Source organism: Malus domestica, chromosome 17, assembly GCF_042453785.1.
Source record: "Malus domestica chromosome 17, GDT2T_hap1".
NCBI lineage: Eukaryota > Viridiplantae > Streptophyta > Magnoliopsida > Rosales > Rosaceae > Malus > Malus domestica.
In genome coordinates, this window is record NC_091677.1 from 30,453,974 (window position 1) to 30,473,650 (window position 19,677).

A 19,677-nucleotide genomic window follows, 5' to 3' on the forward strand; every position below is an offset into this window, starting at 1 on the left:
AAAATCTCGTCGCGCAAGCTATTTTTTCTACTAGTGTGTGGTAATTACAATTCAGGTTTAATGTGTTTAAAGACGCGTTCAAACTTGAAGTTCGTGGATTCAATGGCTTCAAAGGAACCTTCGTTTCTTTCAGTTTTTGCAGCTTGGGTTTATTATGTTATAATTGTTGGAAAATTAGTTGTTTATTTTTATAGTTTTGGTTTTTGGCCCAGCCTATTAGAATTAGGTTTTTGTTTTCCTTCCATATTAGATATTATGATTACTCTATATAAATAGAGAGTTTTGTTATTCAGTAGTAAGTTAGTGAAGATGTAGCCGTTTCGGCAATTCGTTTATTCATTTTTCCATTAGTAAAATAATAACATATATATTCCTTCATTTGATCTTTAATTCATACTTCGAATTCTTGACTCCATCAACGTGTCAAGATATCGTCTATGTATGTAAATCCCGTTTCATTACATGCTTATGGGTAGAATATAATGACGTAGTCAGGTCCGCCATTGCAGGTAAATGTGCTGGTTTTATCATCATAAGCGTAGCTATAAGCTTGAGGGCATTGTTGCTCAAAGACCAAAGAGTACTCCGTGGCAGGACATGTCCTCGGCTGATCATTCGGTGGAGTGCAGCAGTAGCTCATCGAACGCCACGCAAGCGCTTTTGCAACTGATGACACTCCCATCAGCCACTTTCACTTGTAACTGAGTTGGACATGTCGTGTTAACATTCGTAGGGCAAGTCGAGGCCTTGCACTCGCCGATGCCGCCTTGTGGGGCGACAAACATAAGCAAGTTGAAACCGTCAACAAGGTTAACATCGTAAAAATCTTGACCCCCGTTTTCTGCGATTGTGATTTCTACTAAAGTTGCTGGTGGAACTGCGTCTGCGCCGTTCCATGCGACCTGACTAAAGCCACAGTCTGTAGTTTCACAATTGAATTTTCCAGCGGCGTCTGTGGAGCATCTGGTTCGAGCCCAGAAGCGACCGGACCATGGGGATGGAGCGTCCACTGACTGGCTAGCTTTGGATGCTAGTTCGAACCCGGTGAGTGATAATTGAGGTGTTTTGGTCACCGGTTAGGGTTCCTAGCCAGACAGTGTTAGGGTAGTTGTTTGTGAAGTGATTTTCGCCACATGTGCACCTGAATTTATATTCAACATAAAACTAGATGCTAAGAATATTGAAATCTAAATACAATTGTAAAATATATCAAATTAAAAATAAATAAAGGGTAATGCTAGGGAGACTAAATTTGTAGGCAAAATTTGTAAACTAAATGATGTGTCACTAATAGAAATCAACATGTTTATTAACACTTAAGTAATAAACCAATCATCAACTTCCATGTCCTTTAGTTTCCAAAATTTTGTCTACAAATGTAACGACATATCCCTAAATATTATGATTTTTATAATTTTAAACCGTGAATTTACGAAAATACCCTTCGAGGCAAAAACGTTGACGTTTGTTGACCGCCTTGTCGTGTCACGTAAGATTTGTTTCCTTGGCGTATCCTTGTAGTATTATATATGTGTTTTCAAAACAGGGGGTTAGAATGTTCAGAAAGAAAATGGTTTTCTTATTATTAGTATTAATATTATAAACTTTGGTCCACTCACTATTTATTTTACTACCCCTTCAGGAGTTAAAATCGAGGCACTCGATCCCGACGTTAGGTCACTTCTGCATAGGTATCTTCGAGTCTTTTTAGAGTAAAGCCCACTCCTTTGTTCGTACAATTTTATATTAATTCTTTCACCTTATTCTTGATTAGTTGTATTCTCTGAACACGTTTCTGCATTGACATAATTCTTTCTAATTACATATTTTATTTGCCTGCATGTTGAAATGGCTACGTCACCCTTGGGTGTCGGCCAGCACGTGCCTATCCTGGTAATGGAGGAATATCGGGATCGGGGCATGTTAGTTTGGCATTGGAACAAGTTTGTTCAGAGCATACTTAGGATCTTCTTCTACTCTGGTAGTGTGTCGGCCTTGATATCATTTGGATGTCACGACTTTTGTTTATTGATGTCCTTCGGTAAGGTTGTGCAATCCTCTTTCTACCTAAATAGTCACATCCTATTTAAAGCATAAGAAATTTGTGTCGGGATTATGCCTTAAGTTTGATGTAGTTGATTGATGGACTACTCACAATAATGAATCAATACTCTACGTCATGCGTTCCCTAGGAATGGCACACAGAGTCAAATTTACATAGAAGTGACGTGAAATAGAGAAATCTTAGTGGGATGAAGACTCATTAGGTCCAGGTGAAGATCCGATACAATGTTGATAATATGCTACTTGCGTTCCTTAGGAATGGCGGGCAAAGGCATACCTGTTGGGAAATCACTCAAAATATCTGAAGTCTGTGTTAGAAAAAATTAAGAAAGCACCAGTTGTAGGTGAAGTTAGTAGGTATCTGTGTGGTAGATCCAATCAGTTTCCTTAGGCTTACTGTTTCCCCTGATAAAATTCGTGTGGACCTTCAGAAATTTTCTCAGTGATTGTTTTACCGATAATATCCTTGTCTACTCCAACCACGAGGTTAGTTTAGTAAACATCAACAGCCAGCTTTATACCAAATTCGTCAAATGTCGACCTTGCTTAGATTACATACCTTACTTGGGAGACGTGAGTGTAGCAAAAGATATTCTTACCAAATCCAAGGTTGTGATGATTGCAAATAGAAATCCTCTCGAGTGTAGTGAATTACGAAATACCATTGGTTGTGTCGGTTCTATCGACAATTAGCAATGATTCTTTGACCATAGTCTTACTTCCATTCCCGTTGGCTAGGAAAAAGTCAATTTTGTTAAGATGTTGAATGTGAACAAAGTTCCTGACAATTGAAGTTTTGTCTCACCTGACCACTTTTCTTACACCTTTCGATGACTTCGATCAATTTCAAATCCGACTGTGATGTTTACTAAATGATTTGTCGTGCGCTGATGCGGCATGATCGAGTAACGCTTATGCCTTTCAACGTTGGAACAACATGAAGTGAACCGTTTTATCTATTACCTAGGGTTAACGGCTACCATCCTAGCTTGAAAACCTAATGACACCCATTATGGAGGCAACCATGATGATTCGACCAACTCACTCAGCGTACTATCTATTAATCCATGAGGACTATACTTTTAACCATTTGGCTGAATTCCTCATTCTCAAATCTTTCAAACTTTCTGACATTTTGGTTCGCATCGGCTCTGTTTGTAATCTCTGTTTCACCTCCTAGTACTAAAAGATATATTAGTCAATTTTGGGTTACCCTATTGCTCTTCGTATCATTTTTGAAGTAGACAGACTGTCCAAGAAGACCACTCAGACGTCGAAGTTTTTAGTTGAGATCGTCAGTCCTTCAATCACCCAATCAGCATCCCATAGAGTGAATCTTCACCACTAGTGATTTAATATTCCTGGAGCTACGGTTGCAACGAATTTTTGTGAATTTTGGGTCGAGGAAAAATCTAAATTTTTGTTCATCAATTTTCATTAGACTATTGTTCAAGTTGAGTTAGCGTCCGACCATTTCAATTGTTATCACATAATCAAGTTAAATGTTTATACGTATTCAAGCATCAGAGTTGTATATTCAATCCAAATATCTTGTACTCTAGATTTAATGGACTTGTTTTGACCCTTAAACTCTTGAGTGTTCTTTTAGCCTTCTCGACATGGTTTCTCGCTAAATTCGTGAGGAATTCATGATGGATCGACTCGGCTGAAATGTGAGCCCAGTTTCATAACAAAATTATAACAGGAACATTAGGAGCATAACCTTTTCGCATGTTAAGCCTCGATCCCGACATACGTCTTGGATTGACATGTGACAACATCAAGTACTCGTATATATATCGTACCTCGCCTTCGGGCTGTGAACAAAGTACAACTTAAGTCCCAAATTTGTAGTAATTTTTCGTATGTTTTATGGCTACATCTAACCTCCTTGTTAGATTACCTACGTACCCTAAATAGGAATCAAGCCATTCGTAGTTCACCATTCACTACACTCGAACATTCATCACATAAATCGTTATGTCTCAACAATATACCACAATGCATATCATGCAATATTTCAAAGAACAAACAACGAAGCATAATCATATTCTCTAACCATATTGATCAACAAGTCTAATCATAATGCCAACAATCACAACCAACATCATTCCACAATTACATCATCAATAACACATACAAAACATCGAAATGCAGGGCTAGAGCGACACAGTTCGGCCGAACCCTACATCTCTTGAGCTGAAATCAAATCCAAGGAACCAACAAGTCAAATGATGCGATTTCGGACCACTCAACGAAACCAAGACACCAAAGGGGATTCCGGACCACTCAACGGAATCCAAACCAAGATACGATTCCACACCACTCAACAGAATCGTGGAGTAGAAGGGATTCCGGACCTCTCAACGGAATCCAAGTAGATACGATTCTGGACCACTCAACGGAATCGCGGAGTACAAGGCATATCGAACCACTCCACGAAATCCAGCTGGATACGATTCCGGACCACTCAACGGAATCATGGATCACGAGGGATTCTGAACCTCTCAACGGAATCCAGACAGAGCAGGAAACCGGACCGCTCAACAGAATCCCAGCTGATGCCCAGTTCCGGATCACTCAACAGAACCGAGCGGAAGGCCAAGAAACATAACAATTGCTTAAAGAACAAAACATGAACCAAGTGCTCAATGTACAAAGGCTCAACGAAATGAAACAAAGCACAAGTACTAAATTTAGAACGGATCAACGAAGCGAGAAATGAAACAATGAAATGGGATATGAAACAAGCTCAACAAACCCCATGGTAATGGGTTAATGTTCCACTACTAGCCCTCATATTTCATCACATCATACCAATCATGCAAATCAAATCACATTTCAAATATGCAAGTCAAATCACATTTCATTAAACAATTCAATAAGCAATTCAAATCACATTACAAATATCATCAATACACGAGTTAAATCACGTTTGATAAACATACGTCAATAACTAATTACATTTCAATAGATTCACGTTATAAAATCAAGTGATATTCACAAGGATACTAAATCCGAAATCAAGGTAATAACCATATCACGTATCTTAAAGTCATTCATTATCCAATATAGACCCACTAGACTTTACTTGGTCTCCCATAGTACTAATTTTAGTATTTCAAACGTTTCAAGACATGTTAATCAAAAGTCAACTCTCAGGCAAAGGTAGGTCAACAATCCTACGTAATTTGATTCGGAAGATCTGCACATCGGATTTCAGATCCTTAACTTCCTAAGGTTCTTATTATACTCATAGAACGATATACTAAAATCTCATTACGATCTAACGGTCGAATTTCCGCCAATTACAAATTCAAGTGGCGGTCAAATTTTGGTTTTACAAACTTAGAAATTTTATTCGGGAAGATCTGACGGTCGAACTCCCGATCCGTAAGTTTCTATGGTCCTCAAATATTACGTACTACAACGTATTAAAATTTAGTGACAATCCAACGGTCGGATTTTCAATTCATACAATATTCAAGTGTCGGACCTTAACGAAATTATACCCAAACAATGGAATTCCGTCAATCGGATGTCAAATATGGAATCAGGGCATCAAAATTTAGCCTATTAAGGTTAGGTGAGGTCTCAGCCCACGCGGTGGCCAGCCGCCCCGACTCACCGAAAATTCAACTATTTCCAAAATTAACAAATTTCACATTAATATAGATCTCAATGAGAAGAGCAAGTTTCATACCTGTGACTAAGGCCAATTTGATCGGGAAAAGCTCCAATTTCCCTCAAACCCATCGGAAACCCTAAAAAGGGTATGTTTCGATCCATCACCTCTGGTGCTCTGCTGCCCCCAAACTTGTTTGGGCTTTGTTTCTGGCCTCTAGATGAGTGTTTTGGAGGTGGTAATTGAAGGAGTTAACTTTAGAATTTGAGGAATCGTCACACGAACTCGTCGCACCCACCGACGGTTCTTCATCAATTTACAACTAATTTTTTTCTCATTTTGGATGGAAAAGGAAAAGTGAGGGGCTAGTGATGATTGGTAGTGGTGGATCGGTCCAAATCGTCAAAAAATGGCGGAAAAGTGACGGGAAGTTACTGGAATATGGGTCGGGTCACGATTTGGGCGAGGGATCAATGATCTCGTGCCCTCATCTTCTCTCCCTTCCCCTCATTTCTTCTCCCCCCATTCCCGCACTCCCCTTTCCTTCATCTCCCCTGCTGGCAGCTTCCCTTTTTCTTTTTTTTTCTTTTCCAATAACCAAAACATCTCTAATTTCTTCATTTCAACCCCAATTCGTGAACAGAAATATGTTCTTGAAAATTCCATTTAGTCCATTAAGGACGTTGTTGTCCTTTTACTAAAAAAAATTAAGCGCCACAAATATAAACGAGTCGTAATTAATAATATGAAAATATGTAATTTTAAATAAAGAAATCTGGGGACGAGATTTCACATCGCAAGCTTACCATACTTACTAGGAAGAATTTGAAGTGGTGAAGGTAGAAATGTAGATCCTGAGCTTGAGCTTTGTGATGTCAATTTCTATGTGTGGCTTGAAACGGTAACCGTCATTTGAAGGAAGTGGTCAGAGTGAGAGTTCCTCTAATATAGGTTTCGAATCTTATACTTCTCGATCAGGAGAGCGATCATCATGGTTAGTCACGAAAGAATTGTTTTACGACAAGTGTTCATCTTTATGCATCTTTCAACTATTTCACTCTAGGACGTTATTGTTCTTAGGTACATGGATGTCGAAGCACTTCTAGCAGCTCTGATTGGTGCACTTTGGGGTAGTGCATGAGCGCGATCGAGGCGTGAATCGGATGATTTTATGCACATTCTCACATTGAGGGGCAAATAGTATTTTGGTACCCTCGGGAACTTCTCACTTGCTTACCAAGACATCAATGAGCTATCAGTATTACAGGTTGCAGACTGTAATATCGAGGGCTTATTTGTTGGGTTCACTAAGCAAGTGGGCAAGTCAGCCCGTCTACGGCGGTAGTTATTAATTAGCTATGGTCTGGACTCGATTCAAGACACACCCATTCTCGGAGTACATGACATTATGAATGCTTGAGCAAGGCCCATTTTCATTTTTCTGTTTGTTTTGATTTTCAATGCAAATATTTTAAATTACATTACTATATTTATATATTTGTATTTTTGCCATTACGAATTTTGGGTGAATCATTTCCACTTTTGATTTTAAACTCAGTACAAGTATTTGAATCCTACTTTAGTATATACCTATTTTTTCTCATCATCTTATTATACACATATATTTTTGACCTTATGTTATTACATAATAACATGTATTTTCAACTTTATATTTTTACATAAGTATTATACTATACTATTATTATTGAGGAAGGAAGAAGGTATGAGCTTGGAGGCATGAAAGAGGAATCTTTGCAATCCGATCGTGACGGAATGGCATTCTCTTTTATGCAGCTGCTCTAACTTGATTTCTTCTTTATATATGTTTTCTTCCTATTTTCTAGTATTTTTATGTATAGCAAGTTATTTCAAATTTCGGGGACGAAATTTTCTTAAGAGGGATAGATTGTAATGACCCATCCCCAAATATTATGATTTTAATATTTTTTTAAAGCTTGAATTTACAAAAATGCCCTTCAAGGCAAAAACGTTGACTTTTGTTGATTGGCTTGTAGTGTCACGTAAGATTCATTTCCTTGGCGTATCCTTGTAGTACTATATATGTGTTTTCAAAACAGAGGGTTAGAATGTTTAGAAAGACAATGGTTTTCTTATTATTAGTATTAGTATTATAAACTTGTCCACTCACCCTTTGTTTTGAGCCCCCTTCCAGAGTTAATCGAGGCATTCGATCCCGGCTTCAGGGCACTTCCACATAGGTATCTTCGAGTCTTTTCAGAGTAGAACCCGCTCATTTGTTCGTACCATTTTATATTAATTCTTTCACATTATTCTTGATTAGTTGTACGCTCTGAACACGTTTCCGCATTGGCATAATTCTTTCTATTACATATTTTACTTGCCTGCATGTTGAAATGGCTTCGTCCTCTGGTGTCAGCTAGGATGTGCCTATCCTGGTAATGGAGGAATATCGGGATCGGGACATGTCAACAAATTTAGTCTCTCTAGCATGTTCCCCATAAATAATTAACCGATTGGCTAAATAGCGAAAATGGTCCCTGAGATTTGCATAACTCATCATTTTGGTCCTTGAGATTTCAAATCAATAGAAGTGGTCCCTGAGATTGTTCACCATCCATCATTTTGGTTCTTTCGTTAAGTGTCCCGGAGCTCTTGGCCAGAAGTTTGGGCAATTTTCAAAGCTTCGTAACTCAATCGTTTCTTAACCAAATTCGAACCATAATATATCAAAATGAAGATAGGAAGTGTAGAATAAGATTATACCTATTTCGAAGCCCAATGGTTGCCGGATATGGCCGGAAAATAGCCTCAAAGTTGACTGTTCCGAGGGAAAATTGGGAAACTCGCCGGAACCTGGGTAAACTTTAAACGTTGATAACTTCTTCAATACTCAATGAAATCAAGTTATTCAAAAATGAAATTCATACTTCTCAATGAGACGAAGAGAATGATACCTTTTTCAATGGCTAATTTTCCGTAGTTTGGCCGCAAAAACGGCTCGAAAGTGGCTAACTAGAGACTAAGACAACCACTTTCAAGCCGTTTTTCGGCCAAACCATAGGGAAAAAGGTACCGTTCTCTTCGTCTCATCGAGAAGTATGATTTTCATTTTTGAATCATTTGATTTCGTTGAGTATTGAAGAAGTTATGAACGTTTAAAGTTTACCCAGTTTCCAGCGAGGTTTTCCCTTGGACCAGTCAACTTTGAGGCTATTTTTCAGCAATCTACGGCAACCATTGGGCTTCCAAATAGGTACAATCTTATTCTACACTTTCCTATCTTCATTTTGATATATTATGGGTCGAATTTGGTTAAGAAACAATTGGGTTACGAAACTTTAAAAATTGCCCAAATTTCCGGCCAAGAGCTCCGAGACACTTTACGGAGTTTTTAACGGAAGGACCAAAATGATGGATGGTGGACAATCTCAGGGACCACTTCTATTGATTTGAAATCTCAAGGACCAAAATGATGAGTTATACAAATATCAGGGACCATTTTCGCTATTTAGCCTAACCGATTTGAAATCATTTTAAGAACTTTTTCATAACTAATCAGTAATTTTATTATAAATATGCTTTGATGATGATTCATCTAATTTCATGCTCTCATCACTGCATTGGCCGGCTCACTTTTATGTCCGCATTACTCATCATCGATCGTTATTCTCTTTTAGACTCTCTACCGTCGCTTTTAACGTTGTTACGATGTAAAGCGGACAAACCCCTCTCTAATATTTGCATCCGGTAGGCATGCATATTAGAGGCTAATACGAAACAAAATAGAAAATAAATTAATAAGAAGTTTGTATATATAATATACCTGAGAAGAAGAGGATGGTCAATGTGAGGCCGAGGAGGGAAGCTACCTGGCTCTTCATCATCATCATTGAATATATCTTAATTGCCTGTTTGTTGCTAATTAACTTGAACTTTTGAAATGATTAAAAGTGCTTTTTGTGAAAATGTTTTTGGAACCAATTTTTAGTAAGAATGCAAGTAAATTCTGAAAAAAAAAAAAAACACTTAAAATGTTCCTAGAAGAAGCACAAGTTATGTGCTTCTTCCAGGAAGCACTTTAAATGCTTTTGGAACCAAAAAAATATTTTTTCTAAAAGCACTTTCAGTAATTTTGAAAGCACATCCAAACGAGCTAGTAATTGCGGGTCTAAGTTGCAAGGGTGACTAGCAAACGAACGTGCAAACTAACAAATAGAAAAGGGATAATATTTGGTCTTGGACAGTTCTAGATATCATCCTTAACCTAAAATAACTAACAAATTCAGTTTTAATCCGTAAGTAACGACCGTTTAATAATCATTTCATATTTCGATTTTAGTCTTTATTTTTGTGTTAAAAATAAGAGAAAAACATAGAAGAAATGGGGGATATAGAAAGAAGGGGATGGAGAGACATACTTTTTTTAATGGGATTAACGTACTGTCACAGTTTTAATCACTAATCCCATATTATATAAATGGTTTGTGGACACATTTTCATAGATGATAAAGTGAATGAACAAAATAGTGTTATATATGAGTTGAGTTGATTGATTATATAGTCTGATTAACCAATCAACTAGTACTACGGTTCAGTAATATTTTTCTCTAATTGAAAGGACTCGGATTCGAATCACATGGATGACGAGGACGTATTATATTTGTTTGAGTTCAATACATAATTAGTAGCTGACACATTGTATGCCTAGCCCAATCCTAATTTCCATTCGAGTAGAATATATCGTTGTCACATCTGTTTGATTGGTAGTACATGCCTATTAGTTAATAAACATGATCCATAAATTACGCATCCTATATGTGTGATGGCGAAGACAGAATAAGAGAACTGAAAAAATGCCATGAGAGATCAAATAGAAGGTTGATTAGTAGTCGCATGATTTTGAATTTTGACAAACAAGCCACAGAGATAGCTGAGATTCCGCCATGTGTGTAGGTTTGTTGCGTGAAATACTCGCCGGGCTCCCGTGAAGGAGATGGAACAAGCACTAGAAGGCTTGAATTGTCAGCTTCGATTTTCCTCATCCCATTCCATTTTCAATAGTAACTTAGTCGTTGTGTGACTTGGTCTTCAAAGTTTTTCTTTTCTTTTGACTTTTTGATATTTTTCACTTCATTAAAAGGGTGATTGTCTCTCATACACACATATATATATATACACACACACACATATATATATATACACACACACACACACACACACACATATATATATATATATGTGTGTAGTTATTAGTGAGCCGCTAATTCGTTCCTCTCAAACTTTCATGGCATTGCTTTTGTAACATGCATATATTGTCTCCTACTTAGGGCTGGTTTGATATTACTGTGCTTTGAAAAAAAACTGTTTCTGTTGTGCTGTGAGAATAAGCAGCTGTGAAATAAAGTAGCAGAGTGTTTGGTAATTTTTTTGTAAAAGTGATTTTGGAAGAAAAAAAAACAGTATGATAGTGTTTGGTAAACTTTTATGTAAAACAGTTGTGGCTGTGTAAAATGATGAAAAAGGGTATAAAATGAGTATAATGTTAAATGTAAAATATATAAAATGAGTATAATGTTAAATGTAAAATAATAAACCAATGTAGAAGTCTCCCAACTCTCCCCCACTCCCCAATTTTCTGTGTTTATTTTTTGTTTCTCTGCTCCTTCATCTTTTTTGTTTTAATTTCCTCCTTCTTCTTCATCTAGCAGACATGGCAACTACCATCAGAGCAAGACCACTTCGCTTCGACGATCTCGTCCTTCATACATCAACAGTCACTGTAGAAGATCGACGACGTCCTCAGCAAAACAATCTCGTAGTTCTGTAGGGGCAATTAAAGGGTTTCAAAGGGATTGACCGATGGCAACGACAAGCTTCTCGCTGTCTCCAGTCCAGCCTCTCTTCCTTCCGCAAGCAGCACTCAAGGTTATCTCTTCCACCTCCACCTTGTTTTCTTTTTTCTGATTTGAAACAAATTCAAAGTTGTAAACTTTGAAGAAGGAGAAATTAAATTGTTGTTCTTTTTGTCTGCAGATTCTTGAAGTAGCAGAGGAAAAATGAGAGTTTTATGCTTTTTTTTTTTTTTTTTGCGATTATCAGGTTTCTGGGTTTTGTGGTGATCGACAAAACCGTTTCTGGGTTTCTATGTTTCCATTTCTTGTGCAGATTGGCAAAGCCGTTTCTGGTTTAAGGGCGTTATTGGACTTTAGAAATTTTCATTAAAGGTGCACTGTAACTCCGCATGCTTTACCAGTTTTCCAAAGCAGCATTTAGCTGCTTCAACTTTTCTGATGATTTCAGCTTATTCTCACAACAGCTTCCAAAATAATCCTTTTTTGTTTTAGTTTACCAAACATCTTCAACATAAAAACTTTGAAAATAAGCAGCTTTTTTTTTAAGCACCTCAATGCCAAACCATACCTTAGTAATTACTGCCTGCAAAATCCGTCAAGTGTGAGTTTTATCATAAAATACCTCAGTATTAATTGGTGTGAAATTTTATTTCAAAATATATACTAAGCAAATAAAATAAGAAGAAAATGTTGATTATGTTTTACGCGGTCGTATGGTTTGGCATGCAAAGACGTGGTAGCTTATAATCCCCTTCGATTTCTAAGATACATCCAGTACATCCAATCTTACAAAATCTGTTTTATTTTGCATTTCATGCCAAGACTGTCTTTGTATGTTATTTATCATTAAACGTCACAAGTCACAGAAATGTTTGTTTTTCAACCGGAATCTTTCTATTTTCACATTATTTTGGGGAAGGGAGAAATACATTCTGACCAAAAATACATTATTTAGTGTAAATAAATATATCGTTGTATCCAAAAATATAACCACAAACTCAATGAACATGAAATAATTGGGGGGCGGGGGGGCTTTTGTAACAGTAGAGTAGAGTTCAGCTTTGAAACGCATGTACCAACTTATGCATAATGCAATAGTTGTATTTGGAGAAATTTGAGGTTCCACGATAAAATCAATTGGCAATATGAGAGGAGGGATGGTGGATATTAAACTAAACATGGTAAATACCAAAAATATATATGACAATATTTGAGAATTTCTTATGTATGCATTAATCTCCAAAGTGGAGTATATATAGGAGTTACAATTGGTATTACATATGTATTTTCCCAATGTGGGACAATAAACTACTATTTACACTTTAACTAATATATAACTCGCAAAACTTCCCCTCAAGTTGGTGCAAAAATGTCACGCATGCCCAACTTGTCAAGCGAGTTGGAGAACACACTATTAGACACAGCCTTAGTAAGAACATCAACACGTTGATCTTCAGATCCCACAAAGAAAACATAATAATTCCAGCATCCAATTTTTCCTTGATGAAATGTTGATCAATCTCCACATGTTTTGTGCGATCATGTTGCACTGGATTATGAGCAATCTCAATAGCAGCCTTGTTATCACAATGAAGTTTCATAGCACCCTTGGGTTTAAACCCAAGATCTCTCAACAATTTTTTCAACCACAACAACTCACATACACCATGAGACATACCACGAAACTCAGCTTCTGCACTTAACCTAGCCACCACTTTTTGTTTCTTGCTTCTCCAAGTAACTAAATTACCACCCACAAACATAAAGTATCCAAATGTAGATCGCTGATCAGTGATAAAACCTGCCCAATCTGCATCTGTATACCCTTCGACATTCAAATGACCATTCTTGGAGAAAACCAAGCATCTGCCAGGAGCCATCTTCAAGTAACTCAAAATACGAGTTACTGCATCCATATGAGCTTCACTAGGTGAGTGCATAAACTGACTTACCACACTAACTGCATAAGCAATGTTAGGGCGAGTATGAGACAAATAAATTAATCTCCCCACAAGCTTCTGATATTGTTCCTTATGAGTAGGAACTTGATTTGGAAATAAGCCCAAACGATGATTCTGCTCAATCGGAGTGTCAACAGGTTTTGAATCTAACATACCTGTTTCAGTTAACAAATCAATAGCATATTTCTGTTGAGACAGAAAAATACCATGCTTGGATTGTGCAACCTCGATTCCAAGAAAATACTTCAATTCACCCAATTATTTCATCTCAAATTCAGTAACTAGGTACTTTTGAAGGCGTTGTATCTCCTTCTGATCATCACCAGTCACTATCATGTCATCAACATAAATAATCAACGCAGTTAGCTTACCATTGTGTCGCTTTAGAAACAAAGTATGATCTGAATGACTCTGGATATACCCAAACTTCTTCATTGAACTTGTAAACCTCCCAAACCACGCTCTAGGAGATTGTTTCAAACCATACAAAGCCTTTTGTAACCTGCATATAACATATTTTCCAGGAGATGTTCCGATACCAGGTGGGAGATTCATATAAACTTCCTCCTTAAGATCACCATGAAGGAAAACATTCTTAATATCAAACTGCAACAGAGGATAATCCTGGTTTGCTGCTAAGGACAGAAGAACACGCACAATATTAAGTTTGGCAACAGGAGCAAAAGTCTCCTGATAGTCCACCTCATAGGTTTGAGTATAACACATAGCAATTAATCTGGCTTTATACCTGTGAATGGAACCATCTGCTTTGTGCTTAATAGTGAACACCCATCTACATTCAACAGTTTTCTTCCTGTTTGGTAAAGGAACCAAATCCCAAGTAGAATTCTTTTCCAAAGCTTCCATCTCAACTTTCATGGCATTAACCCACTTAGGGTCAGACAAAACATCTTGCAATTTTTTTGGAATTGATACACTAGATAGCTGACATATGTAAGATGCATATGGTTTGGACAGATGATGAGTAGACACATAATTGTTGATAAGATATTTGGCTTTAGCATGCATATCAGGCTCATATTGTACTTTAGGTTTTCCACTATTAACTTGTGGAGGCAACTGATAAGTAGAAGAATCGTCAGAATCTACCTCATGTATGCCACCATCTTGTACCAAACTGTTAGAAGAATCATCATTGGACGAACCATCATCAGGCAACTCATTAGACATACCAGCAGCAGGCAACCGATCATCAGACATACTAACAAGCAACTCGCTGGGCACATCTGATCTGTCGTCAGTAGAAATAGTTTCGGAAATGACAGGTGACCGATCACTATCTGTAGCCGACTGATCAGTATCACGCAACATAATAGGTTTTGTTCCCAACTCTACCTGTAACACATCATCCATACCATATCTTCGAATCTGCACTTCACTCCCCCTCTCCCCCTGAAGTGGAGAGTTGGAAGAGGGCTTCACAAAGTACGAAACTTCCTCGTGGAAGGTGACATCCATGGTAATATAAGTTTTCTGAGTCGGATGATGATAACACTTATAGCCTTTTTTATTGTTAGGATACCCAATAAAGACACATCTGAGAGCACATGGATCAAGTTTACTCCGCTGATGAGAGTAGACATGCACATACGTTGATGAGAGTACACCCAAACACTTTTGGAGGAAGCTTTGATACAGAAACAAGATAAACATGTTTTTGTAGCACATCAAGCGGTGTCTGAAAATCAAGAACCCTACTTGGAATACTATTGATCAAATACATAGTATCCAACACAACATGACCCCACAAATGATTAGGAACACATTTATCCAACATCAATGAGCGAGCAACCTCCATTATTTAACGATTCTTCCGTTCGGACACACCATTTTGTTGGGGTGTAAACGGAGTAGTCGTCTGGTGAATAATACCATGATCATGAAAAAAGCATGCCAAAATGTGATTCACATATTCTCTTCCGTTATCGGACCAAAAGACCTTAACTTTGGTCTGAAACTGAGTAGACACTATTGTACAAAATTCTTGAAGAAGCAACGGAACATCACTCTTATTCTTCATCAATAACACCCAAGTTAATCGAGTACAATCATCAATAAAAGTAACAAACCAACGGAATCCATTAGAAGTAACTTTCGCCGGACCCCACACATCAGAATGTATCAAATCAAATGGCAAAGTAGCTTTAGAATCACTTACTGGAAAGGAAGCACGATGACTCTTAGCCGTGACCCATGTTTCACACTTGAACTCTGAATCACTACAAGTGCGAAACAAAGAAGGAAATAGATGCTTCATATAATTGAATGATGGATGTCCCAATCGTCGTTGCCACAACCAAATTTGATGTCTGTCAATAACTCTAGCACTTAAAACTTGATGATTATTTGAACCGAAAACATCAGTATCCTCCATAGTCAAGATGTACAAACCCCATATTCTTTTATCACGACCAATTATCTTTTGAGTTTGAATGTCTTGAAAATAACAACACGTAGGGTAGAAGTGAGCAGAACAATGTAAGGTATCAAGAAGTTTTCCTACCGACAAAAGATTGCACTTAACATCAGGAACAAGTAAAGCACCGACCAGTGATAAGGTCGGAGTAAGAGAGATAGTGCCTTCACCCTTCACAGGGGAAGGTGCTCCATTTGCACTAGTAATATACGGATCACGAACATAGTCACATAACTCATCAAACACTCTAGGGTCACTAGTCACATGATTAGTGGCCTAGTATCAATTATCCATTTATTTGTTTCACCAAGATGCATAACAACACTATGATTATATTGAGCCATTGAACTAAATCACGAACAATAAAGTCACAAAAGATACGTAGTGGAATGAAAACAATTTACCAAAACACTGTAGCAAAATACTGTTCACGGCACTACAGCAACAAACTATTCATGGACTGTAGCAATTACTGTTTACAGCACTGTAGAGGATCACTGTTCACAAAGCATACCACTATTCACGCACTGTAGCAAAGCATTGTACTTAGCACGACACTATTCACCTTTTTTTTTTAACTAAGGAAATCACAACAAATGTGCGCACAAAATTAACGCACACAGGTCACCAAGAGCAAACTGCTCTGATGCCATATTAAACTAAACATGGTAAATAGCAAAAATACATATGACAATATTTGAGAATTTCTTATGTATTCATTAATCTCCAAAGTGGAGTATATATAGGAGTTACAATTGGTATTACATATGTACTTCACCAATGTGGGGCAATAAACTACTATTTACACTTTAACAAATATATAACTCGCAAGTGTTGAATCCCACATCTGCCATAGTAAAAGATAAGTAATAGTTTAAATACCGAGACCTTTTGTTATAAAATCCGAGACCTTTTGTTATAAAATCCCACTCTAACTAATACCGAGACCTTTTGTTATAAAATCCCACACCTGACGGATTGTGCAGGTGGTAATTACTAAGTTGGGGACAATATTGGTGTTGTTGGAAGTGGGCCGTATGGCCCTTCTCTTTAATATTTCTACATGGTATCAGAGCCAGGGAGCGAGCCTGTACTGTACTGTCACGTGATGGGTGGGTCCCTCTGGTCTTGCGTGATGATGGTGAGTCCCCTTGTTTCCATGTGGTTGCCGATGTGTGGATCTCCCACGTGTGACCCACTAATTGGGTCTCACGTGAGGGGGCGTGTTGAATCCCACATCAGCTGTAGTAAAAGATAAGTAATAGTTTAAATATCCTAACCCCACTCTAACTAATACCGAGGCCTTTTGTGATAAAACCCCACACCTGACGGATTGTACAGGTGGTAATTACCAAGTTGGGGACAATATTGGTGTTGTTGGAAGTGGGCCGTATGGCCCGTCTCTCTAATATTTCTACAATGGAACCTCAACTTTCTTCATGGTATCAGAGCAGGATGGCCCACGTGTGAAGCCCAACGCCCACACGTGCTCCACGTCATCCCGTTTGTGTTCTCCACATGTTAGGCTTGAAATTCACTATACGTAAAGGCCGAGGCATGTTGAGAATGTATCCCACATTGATGAGATGAGGGACCTTACATGCGCTTATAAGTAGCTGGATTACTCTTCATATTGCACAGTTGGTTTCAAGATGGAACCTCAACTTTCTTCAGTATTGTACCCAATTAAAACCTATTTGACAATGGTCCTTGAAGTAAAACCCTTTTAGCAGAGGTGCTTCTTCAAACAAGCACGAAACATGAAGGGAAATCTATGAGGATGTGAAAGGTAAGGTCACACTATGGAGAATGACCAAGCTTTGCAATGACTTATAAAATGTTATACCACTCCTCTTATTCTCAATAAATTTTACAGCAGAACCTCAACTTTTTCTAGAATCTCTAAAGCACAAACAAACAAGCATACGAATGGAACATTTGAAAGCACCAGAGCCGAAAGAATCAATCTAACCTCTGGTGCCAGAGTCTTAAGGCCAAAATTAGGTAACACATTCGTAGTTAAGTTCCTTCACCATATGTACAAACGCATTATATGTAGAATAAACACATATGCTGATGACAAAAGAGAATAAAGATGTCTGCAATGCATATAAAGCACCGCTTATGTTAATCTATATGGCCCTAAGTGAGAACTACAATTCAGTAGCTCAAAGAAAACCAAGAATCAACTTTGAAGTCCAGTGGCAAATTGTCTTAATAGATAGAGCATTTTTTTCAATTTATTACGTTATGGATTTAATGTCACATCCCGGTCCAGGCCCCCACCACATCCCAGGCTTGACTCTACCGTAGCACAATATTGTCCACTTTGGACCCCGACCACACCCTCACGGTTTTGTTTCTGGGAACTCACACGAGAACTTCCCAGTGGGTCACCCATCATGGGATTGCTCTCCCGTGACCTCGCTTAACTTCGGAGTTCCGATGGAACCCGAAGCCAGTGAGCTCCCAAGAGGACTCGTGCTAGGTAGAGATGAGAATATACATATAAAGCTTACAGGATCCACTCCCCTGGGCGATGTGGGATGTTACAATCCACCCCCTTAGGGGCCCGACGTCCTAGTCGACACACTTCCGGCCAGGGATTGGCTATGATACCAAATTGTCACATCCCGACCCAGGCCCCGACCACATCCCGGGCTCGACTCCATTGTAGTACAATATTGTCCACTTTGGGCCCCGACCACACCCTCACGGTTTTGTTTCTGGGAACTCACACGATAACTTCCCAGTGAGTCACCCATCATGGGATTGCTTTCGCACGAACTCGCTTAACTTCGGAGTTCCGATGGAACTTGAAGCCAGTGAGCTCCCAAAAACCCTCGTGCTAGGTAGAGATGAGAATATACATATAAAGCTTACAAGATCCACTCCCCTGGGCGATGTGGGATGTTACATTTAAACTCTCTTACCTTTTAGTTTAGACGAATTTAGTGTAAATTATTCTATCATTTGGCGAAATTTTTTGACGAAGCGTATGACCAAATTTTTTTAATTAGATGGTTGGATTTTGGCATTATTATCTAAGGGTGCTATCCGTACACATTTTTTACTTATCACACATCTCTCTCAATTTTTGGTCAACGGATTGAATGAATTAAAGAAGATTAATGACAAAAAATAACAAGAGTATATGAGAGGTAAAATTGAGTGTGTACACTTTCCTTATCCAAATGAGTGTTCCAAGTCTGGTCCAACCAAGAAAATTTATGAGTATGTGTTTAACAGAGTCGGGCAAGAAGAAGTAATGAATTCTCCACCAAATAAGAACATCTTGGAAAACCTATGGTACCATTATCCCTAATTTTCTTATCATTTGAAAGATTTTAACTGGCCTATTATGTTTGAATGTTTTTGTAGAAAACACTTTTTTTTCATTTTTTTTTCATTTTTTTATGTGGGAATACTTTTGTGAGAAGTGTATCGAAATTTCAATCCATTTAGCATTCCAATTTAGTGATACTTATTTTCACATATAAATAGGAGGTCTTAATTCAATTCTCATAAATAAAAGGTTCAGTACCAAATTATTGCGACTACCTTATTATGTGGCTTTGATAGGGATTTTTACCACCTGCAAAAGTAGGGATAAAAACACTTAAAAATACTTGCAAGAGTACAAGGTTGTCATGGTATAGCAGCTCAAGTAAGGTCGTTTTCCACAGGGATTGAATGAATAATTTGTATTTAAACTAATCTTTAGCTAATTATTTAGAACAAAGTTTGGAAAAAGTT

The 19,677-nt window shown here is 37.9% G+C and overlaps 1 pseudogene; it reads right to left on the bottom strand.

The window, feature by feature from the left end:
- Nucleotides 1-466: 466 nt before the first annotated feature.
- Nucleotides 467-9,591, bottom strand: LOC139193778 (thaumatin-like protein 1a; annotated as a pseudogene).
- Nucleotides 9,592-19,677: the final 10,086 nt, after the last annotated feature.